Source organism: Dioscorea cayenensis, chromosome 3, assembly GCF_009730915.1.
Source record: "Dioscorea cayenensis subsp. rotundata cultivar TDr96_F1 chromosome 3, TDr96_F1_v2_PseudoChromosome.rev07_lg8_w22 25.fasta, whole genome shotgun sequence".
NCBI classification, from domain to species: domain Eukaryota; kingdom Viridiplantae; phylum Streptophyta; class Magnoliopsida; order Dioscoreales; family Dioscoreaceae; genus Dioscorea; species Dioscorea cayenensis.
Genome location: NC_052473.1, coordinates 7,128,646 through 7,156,645, shown reverse-complemented (window position 1 = coordinate 7,156,645; position 28,000 = coordinate 7,128,646). Strand labels below are relative to the sequence as shown.

At 41.6% G+C, this 28,000-nt stretch overlaps 1 long non-coding RNA gene and 3 other non-coding genes across 4 annotated transcripts; all 4 read right to left on the bottom strand.

Annotated features, from left to right (window-relative positions):
* Window positions 1–4: 4 nt before the first annotated feature.
* On the bottom strand, window positions 5–22,374 carry LOC120256964. The gene is made up of 3 exons (XR_005535471.1): window positions 21,968–22,374; window positions 20,721–20,895; window positions 5–98 (listed from the first exon to the last, which is right to left on the bottom strand). It is a non-coding gene; the product is annotated as an uncharacterized LOC120256964 (long non-coding RNA).
* Window positions 10,146–10,252, bottom strand: LOC120257787. The gene has a single exon (XR_005535871.1). It is a non-coding gene; the product is annotated as a small nucleolar RNA R71 (small nucleolar RNA).
* Window positions 22,375–23,570: 1,196 nt separating the features above from the next.
* LOC120257710 lies at window positions 23,571–23,676 on the bottom strand. Its single transcript, XR_005535799.1, has one exon. It is a non-coding gene; the product is annotated as a small nucleolar RNA R71 (small nucleolar RNA).
* A 4,066-nt stretch (window positions 23,677–27,742) lies between these two features.
* Window positions 27,743–27,849, bottom strand: LOC120257776. Its single transcript, XR_005535862.1, has one exon. It is a non-coding gene; the product is annotated as a small nucleolar RNA R71 (small nucleolar RNA).
* Window positions 27,850–28,000: the final 151 nt, after the last annotated feature.

Below are 28,000 nucleotides of genomic sequence, written 5' to 3'. Positions count from 1 at the left end.
CAAACTAGTATCCGACTTATGAGAGTAGCTTCATACTTCATTGGTGGTAGCTTTTTCCACCCAGAATGCACAACTAACCGAAATGTATCTTTTTTCTTCTGCAAAATAAAACAAGAAACAAAACTAATTAGTCCCTTAAACAACAAACTTGAGTTTCCAAAAGAGTTTCAAGAGTGAGTGGTGCAAAAAAGTATCAATCCGACAAAAATTCCTACAAATTCAAGTAAAAACTAGAGCATGAGAAAATTCAATGTTAAAACATCTCCTGAACTGAAGAATACAAACATTACAACTAAGGTGAACCACCATTGACTATGTGAGCATGTATGTCAATCAAAACTTGTGTAAAAGACATGTGCAATATGAACTCCCTCCCCACACTTAAAACGTACATCGCACTCAATGTATATATGCAAGCACAATAAAAGTAATACAATTTAAAACACAAGTGGGAGTGGGCAATTGAAACAATACTCCCTTGACTCTTAGTGGTGTGTTTGATGGAGCTAAGACCTTGGCAATGAAGTTCCAACAGGTTGTGAAGCACACACGGCCAAGTGTAAAACACCTTGACCGTGTCCATGACTAGTTCTCAATTCCTATACTGACAAGACCAAATGCATGTATACACAAGGGGGTTCAGTGAAGCTCAATAAACAAAAACTACTATAGTATATAAAAGATAGAGCAATGAAATACAACTCGAGACCAAAATAAAAGATAAACTCAACAGGAAGATCCTTTCTGAGTATACGAGTCCAAAATAAAATGCAAAAATAAAATACAAAAAATAAGAACAAAGAAGGTAAAGATGCCTCAAGTGTTGGTGTTAATTGCTGGTGCATTTGTTGCCGCTCCTGTTGAAGATGATGCTAGTGTTGTAAAATAAATGAGAAAGAGAAGCTTACCGACGAAATGGGAATGAAAGAATAGAAAAATGGCCGGAAAACTTAGCTAACAACCATCTAAAATGAGGGTGAGAGGTATGGAGAGTGAAAGGATATGTTCTCAGAATGTTTGGGAGTGAAAAGATGAAAATGCAAAATAAATTTATAAAGAGAAAATGCAGACTTTTGAGTTCGGTATATCCACACGGGCGTGTGGAATTTACCCATGCCCATGTGACTCCACAAGAGAGACCCACAGGGGAAGATACACGCCCCTGTGGTTTCTTGGGATGACTCCCTATGTTTTTGAACGTATCCACACGGGCGTGCGAAAAATTCCCACGCTTGTGCGCTCGACCAACAGGGGCAAACACACGCTCCTGTGGACTCTCTGTCCAACTAAAAAAATTCTCTAAGTATGACCCACGCCCGTGCGGAAATTACCCACGGGCGTGGATCTTCACAAGACTAATTCACAGGGGCCCTCCCACACCCCTGTGAATTCTCAGGATGGAAGAGAGCTCCTTTGCAAATATCCACATGGGCATGTGGAAATTACCCACGCCTGAGCGTTTATCACAGGGTCACCAATGGGGGCGAGTCCACGCCTCTATGTCTTCTCGGGAAAATCACTCAATATCTACAGGAACACACATGCTCGTGCAAAAATTACCTACGGGTGTGTGAAAGTCGCAAGGTCGTCCACAGGGGTGAGTCTACGCCCTTGTGGCCTCTCGGGATGAGCCCCATGAGTTTTCTCCAGATACCTGAGAAAACTCTGCAGGTTCTATAGAAAAATCTTGAACATATAAAAAACACTCAGAGCCTGTTTTCATAAAGCAAATACACCAGAGAAAAATGCACAAAATGCTCAAACGACCAAAAACTTTGCCATACTCATTCAAACACGCGTGTGCACCAAAGATCCACGACAAAATCACAGCAATAGCATCTGAAAATCAGGACACCAACACTCAAAACCTTATTCATGAAAACACTAAACTAAAAACTAGAAAAATAGTGAAGACTTGGGTTACCTCCCAAGAAGCGCTTGTTTTACGTCACTAAGCTTGACATACCTCTTCTTACCTCATGGGGGCTCATAGATGAAGTTTTCCCTCTTACCCATGAATTAGAAGCATGATGAACATAACCTCCTGAAGGTAGAGGGGGGAGTCATCGAGCTTGGTACCATCTAACAAGGGTTCATCAACCTTGTTCCGTTCTTGCACATCCCTTATAGCCTTGGGGCATTTCTTGTGGCGTCTCCTTGGCTGATTCGTCTTCCGGAGCACCATCTTCAAAATCCTTGGGGTAGATGGTACTTTCTCCTCTAGACCAATCATCATTACTTCTTATTTATCCTCCTCTTGGTCTAGCAACCCGTCATACGGGTCCAGATTCAACATTTCCTGCAAATATTCATCGATTAGTTCATCATTAGTGTCAAGAAAATATAAAGTGTCATCAAAGTCAAGAGAATGTCACATGGCTTCAGTGAGGCGGTATGTGAGCTTGTCATCTCCAACCCTTAGTGTCAATTCCCCGCCGTCCATGTCGATCAATACCTTAGAAGTGCGCAAGAATGTCCTCCCAAGTATAAAAGGAACATCTGCATCCTCATCGACATCCAACACTACAAAATCTACATGAAATATGTACTTGTCCACCTTGACAAGCACGTCTTCAATGATGCCCCTCGGATGTCTCTGCCAATGCTCCCCGCAAGTGCACGGAGTTGTCGAAGTAATAAATCCTAGGTGAGTGGGGTATCGTATCCACAGGAAAAAGGGAATAAAAATACTTAATTTGCTTCTTAACTATATGAAAGATGAATAGTGATATGTGTGACAAGATTTAATTCTCAAAAGTAAAGTAACCCGAAAAAAAGCAAAAGTAGGGGAGAAGGTAAGGCAATCGATAAAGATGGGGTACCCGGGTATCGATCCGCTTAGGAAAATCATTTCAAGTGCAAGAACTCTCTATTATGCTTCTTAACGAATGCAATGATGAGTTAGGGAGATCCTTTTAATGCATGGTCCCGAATCTAAGGTTAACCAAGCCTAATCCTCTACATGTCCCGGAGGAGAGGTTGAACAACCTTTCCACCTCGCGCTCATAAGAAGGATTGCATTAAGCTCTGGGGATTCCAAGTGATAAATATCTTCCTAATTGTAGACCTAACCCTTTGGTCCAGAAGAAAGGTCCCTAACCACAATTAAGCCCTAGATGCTAAAATCACCTCAACGCTTCACTCCGTTGCACTCGCAACTAAGCCCCAGCGGAGGGTTATCCCTTAGCTCATTCGCTCTATTATTGCCGCAAAGAACTCGAGGAACGGAGGTAGAATCTATCATACAAGAGGGCAAAGGGGATGCTCCTGTACCTCTCGACTCACCCTCTCAACCCTCTCCAATCAAGCTTTGTCTAACTCTCGTGGTGTGTCACTCACTGAGAAGGATTACCCCATGAACTCTCAACCTTAGTGTCACTCTAAGGGAGTACTCAACCAATCAAACATTCAAGATTGGAACTCACAACAACATCAATAAATTGAAAGCATAATAAAGAGATTCAATGAAACTAATACATCCTAGGGTTCACAAATACCGAAGTACCCACTAGGGGTTTAGCTCTACATGGAGCACAATACAAACGATAATGAAATCAAATGCAAAAAAAAGTAATCCATAAGAAAAATCCCCTCGATAGTCGTGGCGATGGTCTTGTGGAGAGTCCTCTACTCGTCGCAAGATCCCCTTGTCCGGTATAAGATACGCCTCGCCAAATCAATCCAATGGAGGCTCCCTTAGAAACCTTCTTCCAAAGAGATGATGATTTTAGAGCCGTAGAACCTCCTCAAATCCCAAGCCAATACCTCTCAAAACCTTTGCCGCAGCCCTCTCTCAAGTTAGGGAAAAGATGGAGAAAAAAATCTTCCAATCGGGGCTGAAATCGCCCTTAAATAGGGTTGGAATCAGGATTTCACACACCCCTATGGATATTCCACACGGGCCTGTGGAATTAATGCACGGGCGTGTGGAATTTTCACACGCCCGTGTGGCTTCTCTATTTTGCTCCTTCTTCGGACGGCTGTGAACAGTACCTTCTACATTGACTGCCCGAAATACTCCCGAATCCATGCTTTCATCGAGGTAACGTAAACGGGCACACGTTCACGTCGTAGATCATCTTGGTTCTTCAATAAACGGTCACGTTGGTGGAGATCTTGCTAAGTATGCACAAGCCGGAATACTGGGATGTAACTGCCTTCGTGCCGCTCTGAATGATTTTCTTAGCTCAAATACAAGGAGGTTGGCATACATTCTAGCATTCTAAACCCGACTCATGTATCCGCGTTTGAGCCTTCTCAAGATCTCCTCCAAATAATGCGTGAAACGATCTACAATGGCTTCTTTCACAAATAATCGGACTCACAACCTAACCTATATAAAAGTATATAAATACACACGTATTAGCGCTAAACCCTGACAAAAGTAATGCCCATCATAAGGAAAGAACGCTTCGCATTCTTATCGCACAAGCACTTACCAAACTCCCCCACACTTAAGCTTTTGCTTGTCCTCAAGCATAAATTAAAACATTGTATGCATAGATGAAGGGACTGTTGGTAGTGCTTGGCCTTAGGTTCACCAAAGCATGCAAATACAACATTCTAATAGTAAAGTAAATTTCAACACTAAATACGAAAGAATCAATGCTCTAGCTAAAAACATGAATAAAAAAGGACAACATACCCGAAGTCGTGTAAGTGTGTGAACTCACTCAAGTTAACCCCAAAGTATACTCCTCAAAGTTCTAGGTATAAGGGATTTATTTTCCACAAAGAATACCAAACATTTCAAAAAGGGTAGTAGCTTCACACATCCTCTAAGGTAGCCCTTTCCAAAGCGGCCGCTAAGGTGGCTTTCACACTTTCGAGGTGGTAGCTTTCACACATCCCATGAGATAGCTCTTTCTCTCAATAGGGCATAGCTAGTATGTGACTCATGAGAGTAGCTTCATATATCATGGGTGGTAACTCTTTCCACCCAACAAGCAAAATTAAACGATAAAAACACTTTGTTCTTTCTTTCTTTTCCATTTTCCATTTTTTTTAGTAAAGAAACACAAGAAACAAAACTAAACTGGTTCCTCTAACCTTAGACTTGAGTTTCCAAAAGAGTTTAAAGAGTGAGAAGTGCACAAAATGTTAATCGGGCAAATAATTCCTAAAAATTCAAGCAAGAACTAGAACATGAGAACATTCAATGTTAAAATTTTTTCTTAAACTCAAGAATACCATCATTGCAACTAAGGTGAACCGCCATTGGCTACGTCAGCATATATATCAATCAAAATAGTGTAAAAGATATGTGCACTATGAAACTCCTCCCCACACTTAAGTTTTACATTGACCTCAATGTACACATGCAAGCTTACTTATAATGTATATCAATCAAGAATAAAATGTGGGAGATGCAATCGAAACAATACTCCCCTGACTCCTTGTGTTACATTTGATGGAGCTAAATCCTTGGGGGTGATGCTCCAACGGGTTGTGAGGCACACAAGGTCTACATAGTGTGAGGTGTTGAGATTGATTGATTTCTCCGCCGGGACATAGTGTAGAGTTAGTCATGGTTGACCTTAGGTTTGAGATCGTGTGTTTAAAGATTTCCACAACTCATTAAGCATCAATTAGGAGATATAATAGTTGATTTTGCACTTGAAGCAATTGTCCTAGGTAGAACAATATCCGAGTACCCCACTTTTATCGATTGCCTTACCTTTCATCTGTTTGTGCTTCTCTCTTTCTTGTTTCTTTTATTCTTGCTTTAATTACATTTGATCAACAAATCATTATTCCATCTTCACTTGGTTAAGTAGCAATTTAAGTATTTTTATTCCCTACTCCCTATGGATGCGATACCCCACTCACTTGGGAATTTATTACTTTGACAAATCCGTTCACTTGCGGGTCACACACAAGGGGCGTTGTCAAGTTTTTGGTGCCTTTACCGAGGAGTAGGCGTTTGGAGATACTTTGCACTTTGCTATCTTAGCTATTCATTCATTCATTTTTCTATTTCTCATCTTCTTATTATTTCATCGTTCTGATTTGTTTTTCTTTCTTTTGTGGAGCTCCAGGTTATGACCCAAGGGAATCATTCGACATTGCTTGAAGATGATCATGAACTTGAATGTACACTCAGAAGAAAGGGTAAAGAACCTGTGCAAGAACCATTGAATCAAGCTGAAATAGACATAGAAGGGTCAGAAAACATGGCAGAACAAAATGAACAACAGAGAACACTTTCTAATTACGGAAGACCTTCGGTATTGGGGACACAATCTAGCATTGTGCGATCCCTGATTACAGCTCTGAACTTTGAGCTGAAGCCAGTATTCATCCAGATGATACAACAGTCAGCGAAGTTCAATGGTTTGGCCAATGAGGATCCAAACAATCACATTGAAAACTTCTTGGAAGTCTGTGACATGCTGAAGATCAACGGTGTTACGGATGATGCTATTACATTGGGGGCTTTCCCATTTTCTCTAAAAGGAAGAGCAAAACAATGGTTACATTCTTTGCCGTGAGCATCCATCACGACTTAGAATGAGATGGTCGAAGCTTTCTTGGCTAGGTAATTCCCTTCGAGAAAGTCAACAAAGCTTCGTAATAAGCCTTTGTTGTTTGTTCAGATGGAGCTTGAGTCCTTATTTGAGACATGGAAGCATTTCAAAGACCTTTTGCGGAAGTGTCCACAAGACGGAATCCCTGAGTGGATGATCATTTAGACCATTTACAACAGGTTGAATCCAAGTATAAGATAGCTTTTAGATGTCATCGCAGGAGGTACAATGGGGAATATGACCCCCGATGAAGCCTGATAATTAGTAGAAGAAATGGCCATGAATAGCTACCAATGGAATGCAAGGGAAAGGAAGAAAGTAGCCAGACTCCATGAAATTAATGTGGTTACAACATTGGCGGCTCAAGTGTAAGCATTGAGTAAGAAGTTAGATACTCTAACTTCTCTTTGATTGCCGACGGTAACGAAATTGTGATGGATGTGGGGAGGACATGCCCCATCCGATTGCCCGATATCCGTTGGTAGTCCTTCATCCGTTGAGCAAGTTGACTTTATGGATAATGCAATGAGAAACCAAGGCAATCCGTATAGCTACATCTACAACCAAGGGTGGAGGAACCACCACAATTTCTCATTGAGTAACCAAGGGCAGCAAAAGGCCATAGCACCGTTGGGTTTTCAACTACAAGCCCCTAACATGGAGAATAGAGTGTCATGTTTGGAAAACCGGATGACCGATTTAGAGAAAGCCTTGACCCATTTTATGCAATCATCTGATACACGGTTCCAATCGGTCGAGGCTACACTTCACAACCACACCGCTTCACTGCACAATCTAGAAAACCAAGAGGGACAGATCGCGAAGTCTCTATCGGAGAGCCCACAAGGTAGTTTGCCTAGTAATACTGAAACCAACCCACGTGAACATGTAAAGGCCATCACTTTGAGAAGTTATTGTGAGGTGAAGGGAAAACTTCCTAATGAGAAGACCAATGTTGAGGAAATGGAGGTCGTGGAGATTGAGGAAAGAGTTAACAAAGAAAAGGAGGTGGCACCCCCACCTTACAAGCCAAGAATTCCTTACCTTTAAGATTAAAGAAAGACCAAAATGATGAGAAATACAAGAAGTTCTTGCATCTATTCAAGCAATTGCACATCAACATTCCTTTTGTGCAGGCGTTATCTCAAATGCCTCAGTATGCTGAGTTCTTAAAAGATCTTTTGACCAATAAGAGGAAGTTGGAAGAGAGTGCATCAATGATCTTAGATGCCTCTTGTTCAGCGGTGTTGCTAAAGAATATGTCAAACAAGAAGAAAGACCTAGAAAGCTTCATTATCCCGTGCAACATTGGCAACTTGGGTGAAGAGATGCCATTGGCAGACTCAGGGGCTAGTATCAATGTAAGGCAATGATTCGGAGGGGCACGAAGGTAGTTACATCCTAGTATTCTGGCTTGTGCATACTTAGCAAGATCTCCAACAACGTGACCGTTTATTGAAGAACCAAGATGATCTACGACGTGAACGTGTGTCCGTTTACGTTACCTCGATGAAAGCATGGATTTGGGAGTATTTCGGGATGTAACTGTAGCAGGTACCATTCACAGCCGGCTGAAGAAGGAGCAAAACAGAGGAGCCACACGGGTGTGTGGAAATTCCACACGCCCGTGCGTTAATTCCACATGCCCATGTGGAATATCCACAGGGGCGTGTGGAATCCCGCTTACAACCCTATTTAAGGCCGATTTCAGCCACGATTTGAGGATTTTTTTTCCATCTTTTCCCTAACTTGAGAGAGGGTGGCGGCTAGGGTTTTGAGAGGTATTGGCTTGTGATTTGGGGAGGTTCCATGACTCCGACATCGTCATCTCTTTGGAAGAAGATTGGTAAGGGAGCCTCCGTTGGATTGATTTGGCAAGGCGTATCTTATACCGGACAAGGGGATCTTGCGATGAGTAGAGGACTCTCCACAAGACTATCGCTACGACTATCGAGGGGATTTTTCCTATGGATTGCTTTCTTTTACATTTTGATTTCATTATCGTTTGTATTGTGCACCATGGAGAGCTAAACCCCTAGTGGGTACTTGGGTATTTGTGAACCCTAGGATGTATTAGTTTCATTGTATCTCTTTATTATGCTTTTCAATTAATTGATGTTATTGTGAGTTCCAATCTTGAATGTTTGATTGGTTGAGTACTCCCTTAGAGTGACACAAAGGTTAAGAGTTCATGTGGTAACCCTTGGGAGTGAGTGACACACCACGAGAGTTAGACAAAGCTTGATTGGAGAGAGTTGAGAGGGTGAGTCGAGAGGTACAAGAGCGTCCCCTTTCCCCTCTGGTGTGATAGATTTTACCTCCGTTCCTTGAGTTCTTTACGGCCATAATAGAGCGAATGAGCTAAGGGATGACCCTCTGCTGGGGCTTAGTTGCGAGTGCAACGGAGTGAAGCATTGAGGTGATTTTAGCAACTAGGGCTTAATTGTGGTTAGGGACCTTTCTTCTAGACCAAAGGGTCAGGTCTACAATTAGGAAGAGATTTATCACTTGGAATCCCCAGAGCTTAATGCAATCCTTCTTACGAGTGCGAGGTTGAGAGGTTGTTCAACCTCTCCTCCAAGACATGTAGAGGATTAGGCTTGGTTAACCCTAGATTCGGGACCATGCATTAAAAGGATGTCCCTAACTAATCATTGCATTAGTTAAGAAGCATAACAGAGAGTTCTTGCCCTTAAAACGATTTTCTTAGGTGGATCAATACCCGGGTACCCCATCTTTATCGATTGCCTTACCTTCTCCTTTACTTTTGCTCTCTTTCGGGTTGCTTTACTTTTGAGAATTGAATCTTATCACACATATCACTATTCATCTTTCATATAGTTAAGAAGCAAATTAGGTATTTTTATTCCCTTTTCCCTGTGGATACGATACCCCACTCACCTGGGATTTATTACTTCGACAACTCCGTGCACTTGCGGGGAGCATTTCATGTTTTAGCCGCCGTTGCCTGGGAAAAGGCGTTTAGAGATACTTTGCACTTTTGTTTCCTTAGCTATTTCTTTACCCATTCTATTTCACATTTGCTTTTCTATCATCATTTTGATTATTTTCTTCCCTTTGTGTAGCTTCAGGTTGATGACCTGAGGGAACCCCTAAATATTGATTGAAGAAGATCCCGAGCTTGAAAAAACACTTAGAAGAAAAGGGAAAGGACCTGTGGGAGAATAATCTAATCTAGCTGATTTGGAACTTGAAGGGTCAGATAATATGGCAGAACAGAATGTGTAGCAGAGGACACACTCTGATTATGCTAAGCCATCAATTTTGGGCACACAATTGAGTATTGTGCGACCCCCAATTACAGCTCAGAATTTCGAGCTAAAGTCGGCATTCATCCACATGTTGCAGCAATCCGCACAGTTCAATAGTTTGGGCGATGAGGATCCAAACAGTCACATAGAGAACTTTCTTGAGGTGTGTGATATACTCAAGATAAATGGGGTGATGGATGATGGCATCAAGTTGAGATCCTTCCCATTTTCCTTAAAAGGAAGAGCAAAGCAGTGGCTACACTCATTAACTAGAGCCTTGATTACTACATTGGAGGAGATGGTAGAAGCTTTTCTAGCCCGTTATTTCCCTCCTGGAAAATCTGCAAAGCTTAGGAATGAGATCTCATCCTTTGAACAGTCGGAATTGGAGTCTCTATTTGAGACATGGGAAAGGTTCAAGGAGCTCCTGAGAAAGTGACCACAACACGGATTCCTGGAGTTGATGATTGTGAAACTTTTTACAACGGGTTAAATCTGAGTACAAGACAACTCTTGGATGTCGCAGCAGGAGGTACCTTAGGTAGCAAGACCCCCAATGAGGCCCATCAACTTATTGAAGAAATGGGGTTAAACAGCTACCAATGGAATGCCAGGGAGAAGAAAAAGGTGGCAGGTCTTCATGAGATAGATGCAGTAACTTCATTAGCGGAGCAAGTGGAAAATTTGAGTAAGAAGTTATATCTTCTAACTTCAAATAGAGTGGCGCCCGTGAGTACTTGTACTGGGTGTGGTAGAGGACATGCTCCCTCCGATTGCCCAATCTCTATTGGTGATGCATCTTCGGTTGAGAATGTCGATTTTGTAGGTAATGGCATGATGACTGAAGGAAACCCATATAGCAAAACCTACAATCCAGGTTGGAAGAATCATCCAAATTTCTCGTGGAGTAACCAAGGTCCACAAAAGGCCATGGGGTCACCGGGTTTCCAACAACAAGCCCTGAACGTGGAAAATAGAGTTTCTGGTTTCGAAACCCGAATGAATGATTTGGAGAAGGCCTTGACTAGATTTGTGCAATCTTCAAATACAAGGTTTGAATCGGTTGAGGCTACACTTCGCAATCACATCGTCTCTTTGCATAACCTTGAAAATCAAGTGGGGCAGATTGCGAAGTCTCTCCTGGAAAGGCCACATGGAAGCTTGCTGAGTAATACCGAGACCAACCGTAGAGAGTATATGAAGGCGATCACTTTGAGAAGTGGTTGTGAGGTTGAAGGTAAGGTTTCGGGTGAGAAGCCAAAAGAACACGCACCCGAGGTAATAGAGGTTGAAGAGGGAACAAGCAAAGAGAAGGAGGTGGAAAACCCACCTTTAAAGCCGAGAATCCCTTATCCCTCTAGATTGAAGAATGACCAAGGGGATGAACAGTACAAGAAGTTCCTAAGTTTGTTCAAGCAACTCCACATCAATATTCCTTTTGTCGAGGCATTAGCTCAAATGCCTAAGTATGCGAAATTCTTGAAAGACTTGTTGACTAACAAGAGGAAGTTGGAGAAGAGTGCTTCAGTGATTTTAGATGCATCTTGCTTGTCGGTGTTGCAAAAGAACATGCCGAACAAGAAGAAAGACCCGGGAAGCTTCATCATTCCGTGTAATATTGGCAATCTAGCTAAGTGAAGAAATGGCATTGGCGGATTCAGGGGCTAGCATCAACGTCATGCCATGCACTTTCTTTTAAAACTTAGGCTTGGGTGAGCCTAGGCCCACTCAGATGACTTTGTAATTGGCGGACCGAACGGTGCGACATCCGAGGGGCATTTTTGAAGACGTGCTTGTCAAGGTGGACAAGTACATTTTTCCGATTGACTTTGTAGTGCTAGACGTCGATGAGGATGCGGATGTACCCTTGATACCTGGGACACCGTTCTTGCGGACTTCCAAAGCATTGATTGACATAGACGGCGGGGAGCTAACTTTGAGAGTCGGAGATGACAAGCTCACATACCGCCTTGCTGAAGCCATACGGCATTCTCTTGACTTTGATGACACTTTGTACTTTCTAGACACTACTGATGAGATTGTTGATTAATACATGCAGGAAATGTTCAATCCGGACCTGTATGAGGGTTTGTTCGACCAAGAGGAGGAAACCTAAGAAGTAATGATACTTGGTTCGACTGAAGAAGAACCGTCTACCCCGGGGATCTTAAAGAAGGTGCTCTGGAAGATGAAGAGGGCAAGGAGACGCCAACGAAAACACTCCAAGACTGTTGGAGGTGTCTGTGAACCGAATGGTGAACAGTTCTAGGTAGTCCCAAGCCCGACAGTTCATCCTCTATTCTCAAGAGACTTTGCTCATCATGCTTTCAAGCCATGGATAAGAGGGCAACTTCCATCTATGAACCCCCGTGAGGTAAGACAAGGTACATTAGCTTAGTGACATTAAACAAGCGCTTCTTGGGAGGCAACCCAAGTGTTTACTGTTTTTCCTAGTTATAGTTTAGTTTTGCATGAATAACTTGTTAAATGTTGTTGTCATCATGTTTAGATGCTTGTGCTTTGTTCATTTTGGTGGATTTCTGTGTCATCGTGTGTTTTCAGGTGGATTTGGCAAAGATTTATTCGTTTGAGCTTGTTTCTATTTTTTTTTATTGGAAATTGTTGCATAAAAGAGCAGACTCTGAATGTGTAAACATGTTCAGAAAATTTTTGCAGAGCCTGCAGAGTTCTTCAAGTCATCTAGAGAAAACGCACGGGCGTGTGGAATTTCCACACGACCGTGGGATTGTATTGTGAGCTCATCCACAGAAGGCACATGGGCGTGCACTCGCCCCTGTGAGCGACCTTGCGATTAGTGCACGGCCGTGGAGAATTACCGTACGGGCTTGCGTTGTTCTGCAGAAACCTGGGAATTTTTCCCGAGACCACACAGTGGCGTGCACTCGCCCCTGTGGGCAACCTTGTGACCAACGCACGGGAATGGGTATTTTCCACACACCCGTGCGGATTTCTGTAGATGATCCCTTCTCCATCCCGAGAGCGCATAGGGGCGTGCATGAGTTGGGCCTGTGATTGTCCACGGCCGTGCAGAATATCCGCACGGGCGTATGAAACACTTAATGATTTTCTTCGGTTAGGTAGAGAGCGCACAGGGTCGTGTGGCTTCCCCGGTGGGTCGGGCGCACGGGCGTGGGTAATATCCCCACGCCCGTGCGAATGTTTTCAGAGACAACAAGAGCTATCCCAAGAGTACACAGGGGTGTGCGTCTGCCCCTGTGGCTCTCCACTGTGGAGACACACGGCAATGTGAAATTTCCACACGCCCGTGTGGATATACAGAATTCCAAGGAGCGTGAGTTCCTTTTAAAGAAGACTTGTTTCTCTTCATCTACATCCTTTCCAATTTCTTTAGAATAGTCTAGCATTGATTTCCAACCTCGTACTGCCGATTTTGGAGGATTTTTACTTGGTTTTCCGGCCTATTCCTATTCTCCTCATCTAAACTCGTCGGTAAGCCCCCACTTTTTATTTTCTTTGCCAATTCTTGTTTCTAATCGATGAACTTTCTAAGAATGCTTTGTTTTTGCAATTAGAGTGTAAGAGAATGCTTAGAAAGAAGTTAGAAGAGTTTTAGAAGTGTTTTGTTGGCTTTTTGAGGCGCGACTGACAAGATCCCCTTGCGTATATCCCGCAAGTGCACGGGTTTGTCGAAGTAATAATCCCCAATGAGTGGGTATCGAATCCACAGGGAGTAGGGAATAAAAACACTTAATCCGCTTCTTAGCTATGTGAAAGATCAATAGTGATAAGTGTGACAATGATTCAATTCTCAAAAGTAAAAGCAACAAGTAAGAGAGCACGAGTAAAGGAGGAGGTAAGACAATCGATAAAGATGTGGTACTCGGATAATGCTCCACCTAGGATAATTGTTTCAAGTGCAAGAACCCTCTATTATGCTTCCTAATCAATGCAATGGTGAGTCGTGGAAATCCTTAATTACATAGTCCTAAATCTAAGGTCAACTATGCCTAACTCTATACATGTCCCGGAGGAGAGATTAGATAACCTCTCAACCTCACACTCGCATAGAGTTGCAATGAGCTCTAGGGATTCCATATGATAAATCTCTTCCTAATTTTAGACCTAACCTTTTGGTCTAGGTGGAAGGTCCCTAACCACGATTAAGCCCTAGATACTAAGATCACCTCAACGCCTCACTCCGTTGCACGCGCAACTAAGCCCCAGCGGAAGTTCATCCCTTAGACCATTCACTCTATTATGGCCACAAAGAACTCGAGGAACGGAGGTAGAATCTATCTCGTCGGAGGGGAAAGGGGACGCTCCTGTACCTCTCGACTCACCCTCTCAACCCTCTCCAACCTAGTTTTGTCTAACGCTCGTGGTGTGTCACTCACTCACAAGGTTACCAATAAGAACTCTTAACCCTAGTGTCACTCTAGGGAAAATGTTCATACAATCAAGCATTCAAGGTTGGAACTCACAATAAACATCAATTAATTGAAAGCATAATAAAGAGATTCAATGAAACAAATACATCCTAGGGTTTACAAATATCCAAGTACCCACTAGGGGTTTAGCTCTCCATGGAGCTAAGTACAATCAAAGAAATAGAATGTAAAAACAATGAATCCATAGAGAAACCCCGTCGATGGTCGTGTCGATGGTCTTGTGGAGAGTCCTCTACTCGTCGTCCAAGGATTCCCTCGTCCGGTATAGTATACGCCTCGACAGAAGCTCCCCTACAAACTTCTTCCTAAGGAATGACAATGTCGGAGCCATAGAAGCTCTCCAAAACCCTAGCCAATAAACCTCAAAACCCTAGCCGAAATCCTCTCTCAAGTTGGGGAAAAGATGGAGAAGATAATGCTGAAATCGTGGCTGAATCGGCTTTAAATAGGGCTGGAATAAGGCGACCACACGGGCCTGTGGATTTTTCACATGCCCATGTCGAATTTCCACACGGCACGACTGTGTATAATTTCCACACGCCCGTGTGGATTCTCTGAATTCATATTTTCTCGGCCGGCTGTGAATAGTGCTGCTACAATACTTTACAATAGTATTCTACTACAGTATCCGGCCTGAATAACTTCCGGAATCCATGCTTTCATCGGGGTAATGCAAACGGGCACACATTCACGTCGTGGATCACTTGCTTCTTTAATGACGAACAAATTGGTGGAGATCTTGTTCTATGTGCATAAGTCGGAATGGTTGAGTATGATTGCCCTTGTACCCCTCCAAATGGTTGTGCTAACTCAAATCTGAGGAGGTTGGCTCACACTCTAGCATCTCTCACCCGACCTATGTCTTCGCGTTTGAACCTTAGCAAGATTTCCTCCAAAATCGGTGCATTATGATCCACATTGGCTTCTTTCCTTTATACTCGGCCTCACAACCTACATGCACAAAAGTAACATAAAAACACACATATTAGTGTAAAAACCCGAGAAGAGTAATGCTCAACATAAGGAAAGAGTGCTTCGCATTAATATCACACAAGCACTTATCAGCGGTCGTGCCATTCTTCACGACCTGCGGATCCACATGAGCGTGCAGAAATTCCCCACGACCTTGTGGATTTCTTCAGCAACATTTATCCTGCTAGTTTGATTGATTTTCTGTAAAAATTTGCAGGATATGGTACCTAGATCAAAGAAGCAAGCAGAGAAACGTCCGCGGGAGTAATCCTCCCAGTCCGAGGGTATGGGTTTCGCTATTCCCGAGCATCAGGCTCATTTCATGCGTTTGTCGAGACTTCGGTTTGGACATACTCGGTATCTGGATAGTAGCATACTCCGATTGTTATAGCAGTGGGATGAATTTGCTGAAGAGGTTGAGGACCTTGTTTTCAGTAGGGGGGTGGAGTCAGTTATTGACGATCAGAGAGCCAGCCATTCTTGAGCTCACACTGGAGGTGCTGTCGTCATTTGAGTTCGATAGATCATATGAGAGATTCGATAGCATGGACACCATCCAGTTCAGAGCATTTGGACATCACTACTGCATGAGCATCACATAGTTCTTAGTCTCGCTTGGGCTATATGAAGAGGAATTTATTGACACTGAGGAGTATTCTCAGCTACCGACTGATTATCCTTGAGCTTTGACCCCTTAGAGAGCCTACCGAGTGTTGTGTGGTCAGGGTCAGTATGAGCCGGGGGTGTCGAAGGCCACGTGCCTTTCCTGACCTGCCTACCAATATTTACACGCCATTATGAGTAGGTCGGTGAATGCCCGCGGTGACAACACAGGTATTCTGAGCCGGCATGAGCTTTTATATCTGTATTTGATGGTACAACGCATACCGATTCATCTGGGCACATCCTTGCAGAGTATATTCATCATCAGGGGCATTATGCTAGATTGGGAGCGATCTTCTCGGGCCCCTACATTACGAGGCTAGTCATGGGCTTGGGCCTCTTGGACGCGATTCGTGGGGCTGAGAGGACGAGTACTCATGCTCCCATGAGTCTGGAGACGATGAGATTGATGGGCATGATCCGCCGAGTACGGACGGGGGTATATGCCTTGGTTCTACCCACTGCAGAGATGGCTGAGGATGAGGGTGATGATACAAAGGCTTCTCAGCCTGCCCCACTGCGACAGAGGACCCACCCCCGGTACATATGTTCTCACCATCTCGAGCCCATGATCATTTTGAGAGGCTTGAGAGTGCCGTGGGGGTGATACGAGCAGAGATCGCTGAGGTACGGCCAAAGATCGCTGAGGCACGTGCGGAGATAGCAGAGGTGCGCGAAACGCAGGCTGCATAGTTCATAGAGTTCATGGCACTTTTCAACGTTTTACAGCAGATCCTTTAGCAATATGCTACCGCACCTTTTATACTGCGACCGCGCACCTCCCAGACACCCCCTGCATCACCATCATTGGACCCACGAGCACCTTCTGATCCAGCACCACCAGCAGAGGAGCCAGAGCATGGTGCCGACACTTGACTTGCTTTTATTTTACTTATACTTGCATTTTCTTTTGGACATGTTATCCTCAGAAAGGACTTTCCTTCTGAGCTTATGTTCATTTTGTTGTCTTAAGTTGTATTTCTTTCTCTATTTTATATATACTCGAGTTTTGCTTTTCTTTTATTGAGCTCTACTGAACCCCCTCGTGTATGCGTGCAGATGGTCTTGTCATCATGGGAATTGAGAACTTGTCATAGACACGGCCAAGATGCTTTGGCACTCATCATCACTAGAAACTAATGCTTCATCTTCCAATCCTAGTGTCATTTGCAAAATAACAAACAAATGAATCATATAATAAAAATATTATAACTCTACATGGAAACAACAAAAATTACTCACCAGCTGAAAATCCTCTAGAGTGCATCCAATCTTCCAAACAAACAACAGCTTGAACTATTTTTGATTTGAGTGAACTCCTATAATTGATGACTTTCTTTCCAATAATAAAAGCCGACTCTGAAGCCACAATAGATATGTGTATTGCTAAAAGATCACGAGCCAATATTGAAAGTTCTGAATATATTATAGAGCTTTTATTCTAATAGTCCAAAATGTTAATATCAATGTTCAACTCAAGTGCTTTTTCCTTCAAGTAAAGATCTAATTGTGATTTTTCACCTTCAACTTTAGATGTTGACACGTCCTAATATGCATTTACACCGCAAGTGCACGGTTATCGAAGTAATAATCCCTAGATGAGTGTGTATCGTATCAACAGAGAGTAGGGAATAAAGACACTTAAATTGTTTCTGAACTAATGTGGAAGATGAATAGTGATATGTGTGACAAGATTCAATTCTCAAGAGTGAAAACAACAAGAAAGAGAGCACAAGTAAAGGAGAATCATTTCAAGTTCAAGAAAGCTCTATTATGCTTCCTAATTAATGCAATAGTGAGTCATGAAAATCTTTAATTGCATAGTCCCAAATCTAAGGTCAACCATGCCTAACTCTATACATGTCCCGGAGGAGAAATCGAATAATCTCAACACCTCGCACTCATATAGAATTGCAATGAGCTTTAGGGACTCCAAATGATAAATCATATTCCTATGTATAGACCTAACCCTTTGGTCCAGGTGAAAGATCCCTAGCCACAATTAAGCATAGATGCTAAAATCACTTCAACGCTTCACTCCGTTGCACTCGCAACTAAGCCCCAGTGGAAGGTCATCCCTTAGCCCATTCACTCTACTATGACCGCAAATAACTCTTGGAACATGGAGGTAGGATAGATCATATCGGAGGGGAAAGGGGACGCTCCGCTACCTCTCGACTCACCCTCTCAACCCTCTCCAATCTAGTTTTGTCTAACTCTCATGGTGTGTCATTCACTCATAAGAGTTACCAAGAAGAACTCTCAACCCTAGTGTCACTCTAGAGGAGTATTCATAAAATCAAGCATACAAGATTGGAACTCACAATAAACATCAATTAATTAAAAGCATAATAAAGAGATTCAATGAAACGAATACATCCTAGGGTTCACAAATAACCAAGTACCCACCAGGGCTTTAGCTCTCGATGGAGCTAGATACAATCAATGAAATCAAATGTAAAAACAAAACATCCATAGAAACCCCCCGTTAGTCATGGCAATGGTCTTGTGGAGAGTCGTATACTCGTCACAAGGGTCCCTTTGTCCGGCCTAGGATACACCTCGCCGGATCGGTGCCGATGAAAGCTCTCCCACTAACCTTCTTACAAACGGCATGGGATGTCGGAGCCGTAGAACCTCTCCAAAGCCCTAGCCAATGCCTCTCAAAACCCTAGCCGCAGTCCTCTCTCAAGTTGAGGAAAAGATAGAGAAAAAGAATGCTGAAATCGGGGCTGAAATCGGGAATCCACACGCCCGTGTGAGCGCCCCTGTGGATTTTTCACACGGGCTTGTGGAATTTCCGCACGCCCGTGTGGATTCTCTGTTTTCCTGTTTTCTCGACCGGCTGTGACAGTGCTGGTATAATATTCTTGCTACAGTTTTTCTACACTACCCTACTACAATACCGGCCCAAAATATTCCCTAATCCATGCTTTTCATCCAGGTAACGAAACGGGCACACGTTTACTTCGTGGATCGCTTTGCTTCTTCAATAATGGACATGTTGGTGGAGATCTTGTTCAATATGCACAAGTCAGAATGTTAGAATTTGACTGCCCTTGTGCCCCTCCAAATGGTTATACTAACTTGAATACGAGGAGGTTGGCACACATTCCCGCATCTCGAACTCGACCTGTGTCTTCGTGTTTGAACCTTAGTAAGATTTCCTCCAAATTGGTGCATTTATGACCCACATTGGCTTCTTTCTTTCATATTCGGCCTCACAACTCTACCTGCATGAAAGTAACATAACTACACACATATTACCGTTAAAACCCTAGAAAAGTAATGCTCAACACAAGGAAATAACACTTCGTATTCTTATCGCACAAGCACTTATCAGATGTATTTAGATAGTGCTTGTAATCTTGAGTCTCATCATGACTATCAAATTCACTTCTAATAGCATTGGAATCTTCAAAGCTAAATTCAGCAAAACTGGCCCTCGTAACATTTGAACTTCTAAACAAAGATGAAGAATTAGATTTGAAATTCTTCAAATACTCATCAAACAATATTTTAAGAGTATTGAGAACAGTTTGGACAAACTTCGATGCATGACTACCATAGAGTTTAGTATAACAATACTCCACATAGTTTAATTTGTAGCGAGGATCTAAAATGGCAGCACAAGATAAAACCAAACTGTATTCTTCCATGTATTTATTGAATTTTTCTTGCATTTCCTTGACCATAGGACTCAATAATATGTGTGGGCCTTTAATAGTATCTAATAAGACATTGTGGATTTTCCAAACCCCTCTAAAGTAAATGTTTGAAGTTGGATATTTGAAACAAGAGAACATGCAAGTTGCATCATTAAAAACTTTCAAATACTTGCAAAAGATTTGAACATTTCTCCATTCTTGAACAGAAAGTGCAAAACAATGAAGGTCTTTATCATGTTGCCCCCAATAATCTAACACATCTTTGTAATATAGAGCAGATTCAAGCATTAAATATGTGGAGTTCCACCTGACACACACATCTTGATGCAATTTCTTTGTTCCATTCAAGTGAAAAAGTTTTTCAACCATTTCATAAAACCTTTTCTTGTGAGGACCAGATTTTTTAATGTGCTTTATCATATATCGAACTCTACTAACAACATCATCAATAAGTCTTAAACTAGCTTGAACAATGAGATTAACAATATGTCCACAACATCTAATTTGATAAAAATGCACCATCATATAAAAGAGCCCTATTGGCATGAAACGACTTTTAAGAGAGGAAACCATGACATCATTATAAGAAGCATTGTCCAATGTGATGCTGAAAATTTTATTGTCTATTTTCCATTGAGCCAAGCATATAATAAGTTCATCTGCTATGTTTAAGCCATCATAAGGAGGAGTCAAAGCTCTAAATCTGATTATTATTTTTTGTAATTTCCAATCACTATCAACCCAATGTGCAGTAACACATATATATTCATCAGTATTATGGTAAGATTTCCAATTATCAGAAGTTAAGCATATTCGACCGGAGGCTTTAGCTAACTCTTTCTTTGACATGCTCTCTTTCTTTTGCATAGTATCACATAACATCTCTAGTTGCTTTTTGTCTACTTATATTTTTGAAATTAGAACTTGCAATACTCATCAAATATTTAAACCCTGGTTCTTCAACTGTGCTAAAAGAATGCTTGCCACATACAAGAGAAATTGAAATAGCTCTAAGATATTCTTCTTCATCATACTTATAGTTCTTAATAAGTTACCCACCACTTAAGCTTGGCTGATTTGTTAGTGTGTATTGTCTAATGTCTTTGTTATGTTTTTTGAGGCAACCTTGTAAATGACGTCTTAAATGTGAAGTTCCACTAGAGGATTTAGCAGATAAAATGGCCTTACAATGATTGCATTGTGCCTTTATTATTTCCTTGTCATTGCACTCAAGCTTTTTCATATCATCCCACACTTTTGATGTAGTTGTGTTGTGATGCTCAGAAGCACTTTCATACTCAGTGTACCCGTCCTCCACATTTATAGGAGTATTTAAACTTTCCATTGTTATGAAGTTCAAGTCCTACAATAATATAAAATTATAAATGTATAAGAGTACTAGAATAATAGAGAATGCACAATTTGATTTATAGTAAAAAAATAGCATAAGGGGAAAAAAGAACATGCTATCAAGTTCTAAAAATTAATATGGTAGAGTTGGTTTAAACATACTAATCATTTGAATGAAAATAAATAACTCCATTTATTTTCTTAAGGTCTGTCATATATACTCTATGCTTTGCATTGCCTTTTTAAATTCCAAGCAACATTAATGGATAAACCATATACATATATATACATATATATTTCTGAACAAGTGACAATGAATGCAGCAAGTTATTTTTGAACATTTGGATTCATGAATTAATGCTATTTTATGGTTCCCGTGTACTATAATTCAAAAAAAAAAAAAAATTTAAAAAAACCAATGTGCAGAATTAGGAATTAGTGAAGATATGACTTGAAGTTAGAAAGAGGAGCACAAATGGGCAGACATGCTCACATGGATGTGTAATGATACTGTGGTCCACCAATGATTTCCATATTACAACAACCAATTAATCAAATTAATTTTAATGTGGTTCAATAGACTTTGTTCTTTGTTTTATGTTTATCCCTTTATTACTTGTGTCTTGATTACTTTTATATTACTCACTACTTCAAAAAATATTATTAAAGAGAATACAAATTTATTCATATCGAACAAAATTATAAAGCTTATCAAACAAAATTATAAAGCTTATTCTTACATAGATCATATATCTATTTGTTGATGTATAGGAAAAGACATTACTTTTATAAAGTATAATAATCAAGAAACATTACTTTTAGATGGTGTTTCAATGAAAACAAGAAAAAGGGGAGAGAGAGAGAGAGAGAGAGAAGCAAGCTCTAACTCATGATCCATGCATGGAGGATGGTTGTAGGTTGAAGAGTACCCTTTTTTCATCTGATTCTTGAATATTTTAAAATTAAAAAAATAAAAAAAATCTAAATAAGGAAAGTCTTCAACAATCATCAAAAGCAACCGCAATCAAACCCTAGCAATCGAAAACCAAAGCAATCTAAGAGAGAAAACAAAGAGGATTTCTCACCTTGGCAACGGAGCTGATCTAGAATCCCTTGTTGCTTTTGAAACCACAAAGATGATGATGATGATTACATAAGTCTTTGAATATCTCTTCAAACAAGGACAAATCCATCGATTCCCACAAAAGATCCAGCCAAAACACCAGCAAAACATAGATATTTCATAAAAAACCATAAAAAGAAAAAACCAACATCACATCCAATAACTCACCAAGACACACAACACTGCCCAAAATTGAATAAAAAAAATTCAAAAACTCAACAAAACCACAAAAACAAAAGGAAATAAAGAACCCAAACTTCAAAGACACAAATCCGAGTTGAGCAAGCTCTCGCTGAGGAATCCCGAAAGAGATTTTAAGAAACTGGAGGAGATTAGAGGGGGATTCCAGCCACGCCGACAAGGGAGGAAGACTAGAAGAAGAGAGGAGGAAAAAAAAAAGATGGCTTAAGAGTTAGCAATGGTATTTATAGACAAGGGAAACCCTAATTCAAGTCTCCAGGATCCAAAGAAAGAAAGGATTTTGTTTTGAATATTTTTCTAAATTAATAAATATATTATATATTTTCGGGTCGGGCCGGGTTTAAAAAGATAAAACCCAAACCCTGCCCATTTTTAAAATAGGCTTTTTTTGTCCAAAGCCCGGCCATCGATCCTCATATATTTGCCCTAGCCCTCCCATTTTTCGGGCGGGCCTTCGTGCTCGGGTGGGTAGCCTGGCCCATGGATTGGTCTACATGTGCCTCTCATTCTTGTTTCTTTTATTTCTGTTTACATCACATCTTATAAACACAATCATTATCCATCTTAATTTGGTTAAGTAGAAATTTAGGTATTTTTATTCCCTACTCTCTGTGGATATGATACCCCACTCACTTGGGATTTATTACTTCGACAAACCTGTGCACTTGCGGGTCACAAGCAAGGGGCATTGTCAAGTTTTTAGCACTGTTGCTGGGAAGTAGGCATGTAGAGATACTTTTCACTTTCCTATCTTAGCTATTCATTCATTCATTCATTCTATTTTATATCTTCTTATTCTACCATCATTCTTATTTGTTTTCTTTATTTTGGTACAGCTCCAAGTTATGACCTGAGAGAACCCTTTAATATTGATTGAAGGTGATCCTGAACTTGAATGTACACTCAGAAGAAGGGGTAAAGAACCTGTGCAAGAACCGTCGAATCTAGTTAAATGGAAGTTGAAGGATCTGACAACATAGCGGAATAGAATCAACAACAGAGAACACTTTTTGATTACGCCAGACCATCAATATTGGGGACACAATCTAACATTGTGTGGCCCCCAATCACAGCTCAGAATTTTGAGCTAAAGCCAGCATTCATCCACATGTTACAGCAGTCCGCACAATTCAATAGTTGGCCGAAGAGAATCCAAACAATCATATAGAGAATTTCTTGGAAGTGTGTGATATGCTCAAGATCAATGGTGTTACGGATGATGCCATCAAGTTGAGAGCCATCCCATTTTCCTTGAAGGGGAGAGCGAAGCAGTGGCTACACTTAGTACCTAGAGCATCGATCACTACATAGGAGGAGATGTAAAAGCTTTTCTTGCCCGTTATTTCCCTCCCAAAAAATCTGTAAAGCTTAGGAATGAGATCTCATCCTTTGTGCAAATGGAATTGGAGTCTCTATTCGAGACATGGGAAAGGTTCAAGGAAATTCTGTGAAAATTCCTCAACATGGGTTTCCTGAGTGGATGATCATTCAGACTTTCTACAATGGTTTGAACCCAAGTACAAGACAGCTACTTGAGCAGGAGGTACTTTAGGTAGCAAGACCTCCGAAGAAGCCCGACAATTAATTGAATAAATGGGGTTGAACAACTACTAATGGAATGCTAGGGAGAAGAAGAAAGTGGCCGACATCCATGAGATCGATGCGGTTACATCCTTGGCGGCCTAAGTGGAGACATTGAGTAAGAAGTTAGACACTATAACTTCTTCGAGTTGTGATGGATGTGGAGGGGGACATGCCCCATCTGATTGCCTGATAGCCATTGGTGGTACACTCTACATTGAGCAAGTTGACTATGTGGGTAATGCAATGAGAAACCAAGGCAACCCTTATAGCAATATCTACAATTCGGGTTGGAGGAACCACCCTAATTTCTCATGGAAAAATCAAGGGTAAAAAACGGGCCACCGCACTACTAGGTTTTCAACAAAAACAAGCCCCAAACATGGAGAATAGAATTTCAGTCTTGGAGACTAGGATGTTCGATCTAGAGAAAGCATTGATCCGATTTGTGCAATCATTAGATACAAAGTTTCAATCGATCGAGGCTACACTTCGCAACCACACCGCTTCATTGCATAATCTAGAGAATCAAGTGGGGCAAATTGTGTAGTCTCTATCGGAGAGACCACAAGGAAGCCAACCAAGCAATACCGAGACTAATCCAAGAGAACATGTGAAGGCGATAACTTTGACAAATGGTCATTAGGTTGAGGGTAGGCTTCCAAGTGAGAAGACCAATGTTAAAGCACCCGAGGTCGTGGAGGTTGAGGAGAGAGCCAACAAACAAAAGGAGGTGGCACCCCCACCTTATAAGCCAAGAATCCCTTATAATTCAAGATTGAAGAACGACCAAAATGATGAGCAATACAAGAAGTTCTTGGGTCTATTAAGCAATTTCACATCAACATTCTTTTTGGAGAGCATTGTCTCAAATGCCTCGGTATGCTATGTTCTTGAAAGATCTTTTAACCAATAAGAGGAAGTTGGAAGAGAGTGTATCGGTGATGTTAGATGCCTCTTGTTCGGCGGTGTTGCAAAAGAATATGCCGAACAAGAAAAAAGACCCCGGAAGCTTTGTGATACCATGCAATATTGGCGATTTGGGTGAAGAGATGGCATTGGTGGATTCAGGGGCTAGTATAAACGTCATGTCATATTCTTCCTTTCTTTCAAAAACTAGGCTTTGGGAGAGCCTAGGCCCACTCGGATGACATTGTAATTGGCGGACCGAACTGTGAGACATCCGAGGGGCATCATTAAAGACGTGCTTGTCAAGATGGACAAGTACATTTTCCTGTAGACTTGATAGTGTTGGATATCGATGAGGATGCAGATGTTCCTTTGAACTTGGAAGGCCATTCTTGCGCACTTCAAAGGCATTAATCGACATGGACGGCCGGGAGTTGACACTGGGGTTTGGAGATGACAAGCTCACATACCGACCCGCCGAAGCCATGCGACATTCCCTTGACTTTGATGATACTCTCTATTTTCTTGACACTACCGATGAATGATAAGTGCTTGTGTGTTATGAATACGAAGTATTCTTTCCTTACAATAAGCATGACTTTTATCAGGCTTAAGCGATAATACATGTGTTTTTGTGTTTTTTTGCGCATGTAGGGTTGCGAAGCTAAATATTGAGAAAATAAGCTAATGTAGATTGTGAATGCACTATTTGATGAAATCTTGGGATGGAACGAACATGAAGACACAAGTCAGGCTCAAGATACGAGACTCTGTGCTAACCTCCAGGCATTCAAGCGAGTACAATGATGTGGAGGGGCACAAAGACAGTCACATTCGAGTATCCTGATTTGTGGGTGGATAGCAAGATCTTCAGCATTGAGGCCGTTTATTGAAGAAACGATGTGATCTATGACGTAAATGTGTGCCCATTTATGTTACGTCGATGAAAAACTTGGATCCGGGAGTGTTTCTGGCTAGCACTGTAGCAAAACAATGTAGTAATTTATTGTAGCAGTATTGCTCACAGCCGGCTGAAAATGAGATTTCCAAAGAATCCACACGGGCTTGTGGAAATTCCACACAACCGTCTGGATACCCGATTCCAGCCCATTTTAAAGCCGCGATTCAGGCCCGATTTTAGCATCTTTTTCTCCATCTTTTCTCCAACTTTTGAGAGGCTTGCGGCTAGGGATTAGATAGTATTAGAAAGGCTTTTGGGGAGGTTCTAAGGCTTCAACAGCACGCTTCACTTGGAAGAAGATTATTGGGGGAGCTTTCGTCGGCATCAAGCCGGCGATATGTGCCCAAGGCCGGACAAGGGGACATTTGGAGATGATGAGGCTACCCCACAAGACCATCGCACGACTACCGAGGGGATTTTCTTATGGAACACTTATTTTTACTTTAGATTTCATTGTCGATTGTATTGTGCTCCATGGAGAGCTTAACCCCCTAGTGGGTACTTGGATTTCGTAAACCCTAGCATGTTATTGTTTCATTGATCTTTTATTATGCTTTCCTTAATTGATGTTTCAATTGAGTTCCAATCTTGAATGCTTGTTGAATGATTTCTCCCTTAGAGTGACACTAGGGTTGAGAGTCCATCTTGGTAACCGTTGTAGATGAGTGACAAACTATGAGGGTTAGACATTGCTTGATTGGAGAGGGTTGAGAGGGTGAGTCGGGAGGTGGCGGAGCGTCCTCTTTCCCCTCCGGTGTGATTTATCCTACCTCCATTTCCTTGAGTTCTTTGCGGTCACAATAGAGTGAAGTTGTAGAGGATGAACGCCGTTGGGCCTTAGTTGCCCGAGCAACAGAGTGAAAAGTTGAAGTGACTCTAGTGTCTAGGGCTTAGATGTGACTAGGGGCCTTTCGCCTGGACCAAAAGGTTAGGTCTATACATAGGAAGAGGGTATATCACTTGGATTCCCTAGACTCCATGCAACTTTGCACAGTGTGAGGTGTTGAGACATAGCGATTTCTCCGCAGGGACATATTGTAGAGTTAGTCATGGCTGACCTTAGATTTGGAACCGTATGCTCAAGGATTTCCTCAACTCATTGAGCATTGATTAGGAAGTATAATAGTTGGTCTTGCACTTGAAACATTAATCCTAGGGGGAGCATTGTCTGAGTACCCTACTTCTATCGATTGTCTTACCTCTCACTTACTTGTGCCTCTCATTCTTGATTCTTCTATCTTTGTTTACATTACATTTTATCGACACTATCATTATTCACTTTCACGTGGTTATGTAGCAATTTAAGTTTTTTTATTCCCTACTCCCTATGGATATGATACCCACTCACATTGGAATTTATTACTTCGACAAACTCGTGCACTTGCGAGTTACAGGCAAGTGGTGTTGTCAAGTTTTTGGCGCCGTTGCCGGGGAATAGGCGTTTAGAGATACTTTGCACTTTGCTATCTTAGCTATTCATTCATTTATTTTTTTCTATTTCACATCTTCTTATTCTTTCATCATTCTAATTTGTTTTTCATTCTTTTGTACAACTACAGGTTATGACCCGAGGGAACCCTTCGATATTGCTTGAAGGTGACCCTGAACTTGAACGTACACTCAGAAGAAAGGGTAAAGAACCTGTGCAAGAACCGTTGAATCAAGCTAAAATAGACATTGTAGGGTTTGTAAACATTGCGTAACAGAATGAACAACAGAGAACACTTTATGAGTACGACAGACCGTGAGTATTGAGGACACAATCTAGCATTATATGACCCCTGATTACAGCTCCAAACTTTGAGCTGAAGCCAGCATTCATCCAGATGATACAATAGTCATCGCAGTTCAATGGTTTGGCCGATGAGGATCCAAACATTCACATTGAAAACTTCTTGGAAGTTTGTCACATGCTGAAGATCAGCGGTGTTACGGATGATGCTATTAGATTGAGGGCTTTCCCATTTTCTCTATAAGGTAAAAGCAAGGCAATGGCTACATTCTTTACCGTGAGCATCCATCACGACTTTGAATGAGATTATCAAAGTTTTCTTTGCTAGGTACTTCCCTCCGGGAAAGTCTGCAAAGCTTCACAATGAGATTTCATCTTTTGTTTAGATGGAGCTCGAATCCCTGTTTGAGACATGGGAATATTTCAAAGACCTTTTGCGAAAGTGTCCACAATATGGATTCCCTGAGTGGATGATCATTCAGACCTTTTACAACTGGTTGAATCCAAGTACAAGACAACTTTTAGATGCCGCCGCAGGAGGTACAATGGGGAATAAGACCCCTGATGAAGCCTGATAATTAGTAGAAGAAATGGCCATGAATAGCTACCAA